Below are 4,749 nucleotides of genomic sequence, written 5' to 3' on the forward strand. Positions count from 1 at the left end.
CCACATAATAATTTGGTCGAGAGCAGCTAGATGGGTGATTTCACAGAGCGACGAATTACACACAGCTCTTCAGAGAGCCAAAGGATGCCACCCTGCCAGCCTCTGTAGTCGAAGTATCTGCAGCGGACTTTCTGCTGCTCCTACATCTATCCCCAGTGAAGAATACTTACAGGGAAATCTGTACCCTTTTTTCTGTTACAGCTACGTCGCAATACATGGTGCCCATAGTACACACAAGGAACTGCGTGTATAAGGATATAGAGAATATCCTTAACCCTGTTGGTTTTCTTTCTGGAGAAACTTGCAGAAAGGGACTGACTGAACAAGTTTCACAATAAGGGGATTTGTGAGCAGCAGTCCCAAAAAGCAACACTTTCACTGAAGGCAGAGCACCTCCATCAGGGATCAAGTTTCCCCACCACTGGAATTACACTTTTCTCTTTTCTCTTCAAAGATACAGAGCCTGAAATTTGAACCATGCACAAACACCGAAGCTTTCAATACTCACCTCCAACGACTTGTCTTTCAAAGCAGCACTACAGTTGTCAGACACCACTGCCCAGAATGCCTTTGCCCCATGCCTGAAGCATTTGCATTTCACTCACCACATCTTTCCATGCTTTTAAATAACAGTAGCTTGTTACTTCTATTGATGTTACCAGATGAAAGAAAAGTGATGTCTTCACCAGTAAGTATTCCAGTGGAACAAGCTTTCTGTTAACTACACTATGCTGAGTCAAAAGAAACAGGTAAATGTTAATAGTTTGCTTGCAAGAAACATCAGCACCTTTTAGGATTTCAGCATATAAAAGCTGATGACCTAGCAAAGCCAGAAGCTTTTTCTGCTCATTGTGTCCCTCTGAACAATTGTAAAGTGAAGCTGCAAAGTGAAGCAAGAGGAGCTTCCTAAGATAGAGGGAAACACCAAGTGCAGCATGACTCAAAGACCCAACCCCACAATTTGGTAGCAAATCACCACTGTGACTGTGGTGCAAGAACTATCTTGTATCTAGCTCTTTTCTCTTCAGAGAAAACTTTTACAATTGACCATGCCTCTGCCAGGAAGAAAAAAAAAAAAAAAGGCAAAACCCAAAAATTTGCAGTGTGATTTGCATCTTGCATTCTGATCTACAGCCAGAGAAGCTGCCATGGTGGCGCAAGAATATTCACCTGCTTGTCTCCTTCCAGGAGTAAATCTCCTGTTTTCTTTCTTACCACACATGTAATATTAGGCTTTTTTTCGAGACGCCCTCTCTCTGTCCTCACCTCCATTCCAAAGCGGCCCTGAGCCAGACATGCTTAGAGTACGTGACCGGAGGATTCCTGACCCCTGGTATATAAAATCTCATTTGTCAGCAAAGAGGAGAAGGAAGGGACTGTGTGTAACATCCAAACAACAAGAGTACAGCATAGCATCGTGTAGTAGTGGCATTGAACTTGCAGCTTAGGATGATAATTATTTCCTATCCTGCTACCCTGATTTCTCCTTCCAGCATTGGAGGGACTGGAATTTCCCTAGGAAAAAGCAAGAGAAACACGCTTTGGATGCCATTTGAGCATAAAAGCACAATGTGAAGGATTCACAGCACAGGCTTGCAATTCTGAAATAGGATGGAAACAGATGGATCCCTAGTGTCTAGGTCACCCTATTTTTTATTTTTACTTCATATCCTTCATACCAAGAGGACATAGTTAAACAGAAAGTGACTAAAGTCTAAGCTTCTTACTGAAAGAAAGTAGCATAGAGCATATTTTGGCATGGAAAATGAATTTATATTGTAAAATCTTCTCTTTTGTTCCTCTCTCTAACCCCTTCAAGACCTGGTTTTGTATTCATTGTCACCATGAACTTCTTGGCACCCTTTTAGTAAATGAAGTACTCTTTACTTACAGCAGTGAATACTCTTATGAGCACCAGTAGCACTGGTTGTTTACTGGTTCTCAGCTAAACCTCTGCTTTTGAAACCAGCAACACAAGAAAACAAAGCCAAAAAATATTTTTGCTTAGCTTCCCTTAGCCCATGGATGCACACCTATCATGGATGTCATGGTTTAAGCCAAATCAGCTACTGGGGACCTGGGCAACCCCAGATGGGACCAACAGATGCTCCCCTCCACCCCTCTTCAAAGAGAGAGGCAGAGGAGGGGAAGAGACTTATGAGTTTAGAAGGAACTAAACTACTTTAATGAAATATTAATAATAAAATAAAAAAGAAATAATGAGATATATACAAAACCGTATCAGCCTCCCAGGATGACAGTCACGACACCGGCTGGCACTGGGGCAGTCCCAGACTGGACTCAGTGATGGATGGGAACTGGATTCCGGATCTGCATTCAGGATCGTGATCACAGGCAGATGAACAGACAGAGTCCTCTTCAGACACAGGCCTTTGAAGAAAGAGGAAGAGCTGACCCTCTGATCCCTCAGCTTTTCTACTGGGCATGAGGCAGATGCGATGGAATACCCTGTTGGTCAGTTTTGGGTCACCTCTCCTGTCTGCTCCTCCCCGCAGGTGGGACCCCAGTATGCTTTTCCGCTTCCGATGCTCCAACGGGGCAAATAACAAAGTTGGTTGGCCTTGAGTGTTACAGCAATAAATCTAAGCAAGAGCCTCTCTGCATACCATGGCTGGGCATCAACTAAAAACATTGGTCTTATCACTCTGAGAGAGTGAACACTGTCTGCACAATATGCTGTTAATTTCAGTAGTTAGAAGAGGCTTAGCTAAGAAGCAAAGTTACTGAACAAAATTGGTCCTGTTTTACCTCAAACCAGGACAATGGATTACTGATTTTAAAATATGGCTCATCTTACATTCCCAGATTTCAGACCGTGGAAATGTATGTAACAGCTCAACTCTGAAAAACTGCCCTCTGAGGAGGGAGAGAATAGAAGACAGCAGGGCAAAGCTGAGAGCACCAGTTCTAGTTTAAATAAATGTATTGTTTATCAAAGGTGGTTTTTTTTTGTTTTGTGGTTTTTCTCTTCTATTCTTAGGTTTTCCGAACTTTGGAACTTTTCCACAACCATTTTTGGCTTTACAGACACTTCCATTTTTACTCCATAAACCCAGCTATGGACTATTGGCCTAATTCAGTTCAAGATTTGAACTAGGAGGGCCATTCAAATTAGCTGTGGAGGCCACAAAGTAAAAGAACCAGACTTTTGGAGGGGGAAATGCATGGTGAAATATTTCCTTCCTTCTCCACGCTTTTAATTGCCCTTCCTCCATTGCTGTGCTGGCTGGATACCATGGGGTTTTTTGCCCTGACCCCAGTGACCTGCCTCGCAAACAGAGGAGCTATTTACAAAAGCCTTTACGGAGTCATGCTTGTTTTCAGTTGAACTCTAACCTAGCCATTGCTAAAATGCAGCACCACAAAGATTTAGTCCAATTCTTGCGAACTCATTGGCTGTATAATGTTTGCTCCTCCGCATTTCCAGCTATTTATTTACCCCTGCAAGCTCTTCACTGCAAATAGGACGCTATGACTTTGTTCAAGATATCGGGACACAAGCAGACAGAGCCACTTCGACTGCCTCCAGGGGAAAATACTGCTGCCTAAGAGGGAAGCTTATATAGCTGTTTTGGCAGGAGGGAAAACCAGGATGACTATGGCTGTTATCAGGAGTACAAATGCAAAAGTAGTACAGCTCTACTATCTAGCCCTAAGGGAAAGGAGATTGATTAGCCACAAATAAACAGGTAAAAAGTAACAATTGTTTCTTATTATTTATGCAACAGAACAACAAAGCTATGTGGTTGCAGCTAGTGGCTACGTACAAATGCAAAGCATATCTATATGCATATTGTTCAAATTGTTTTATCTGGAAGCTTTCTAGAGCATTAACTGCAAAACTTGCTTGATTTTTCTCCCTACAATGAGAAAGACGAAGAGGACAATCTGCAAGAGTTGGAAGGTACGGATGTACAGAGGAGAAGCCATGATTACGGGAAGCAGGCAGCAATGTGGAGGTTTGCTTTGATGCCAGAATCTCACCACAGAGATTAACACGTCTTCCCAAATGAATCGGGGAAGGTCAAGAAGAAAAACAATTAAGTTTATTAAGAAAGATTCTAAGTGGTAGGCTTACAAGATATAATCTTTCCAGCATTTAAGGTCACTACTAACTCAGGAGAGAAACTTGGTGGGTGAAGGCACTGTTAGGTGTTTGGCATATCTATAAAGTAATAGACTGAGGAAAACTATTGCCCAACAGTGATATTCTCCTAACCATATAGGCACAGTAAATTGAAAACCTCTTCATTTACATCAGGCAACAGTTACAGCACCCAGGACATCTGTGCACAAAAGACACCTCCTCTGTACCAGGAGTTTTCTATGCTACAAAGCTGAAAACCGCAGGGATGACCTACATGCTACACTGACTGTGAGAGGCACCACCCAATTCTAGCTGATGCCTTTGGTCTTGTTTCTTTAGACATTCTGATGAAAGAACTTCAACAAGCATGGTATTTTTACCACTCCATATTACAAAACTACTTACATAGCAAAAAGGAAACAAACCTTAAAAAAACCCCAAAACAACAACAACAAAAAAAACCCACCCAAAACCAAACTTGGGCCTTGTTGGTAGACAAGCATTTTTCTTCATTTAACGTGTCACTTCTGTCCTGTGAAATCATAAGGCCTCTCTGAAGATCAAACCTCAGCATCCTTAGGTGGTTATTGCCCTGCAGAATTACGATTTCTTTGGAAAATAAAGGAATACCGCCGCCGGAT

The sequence above is a fragment of the Charadrius vociferus genome, unplaced genomic scaffold (genome assembly GCF_000708025.1).
Source record: "Charadrius vociferus isolate BGI_N301 unplaced genomic scaffold, ASM70802v2 scaffold51, whole genome shotgun sequence".
NCBI lineage: Eukaryota > Metazoa > Chordata > Aves > Charadriiformes > Charadriidae > Charadrius > Charadrius vociferus.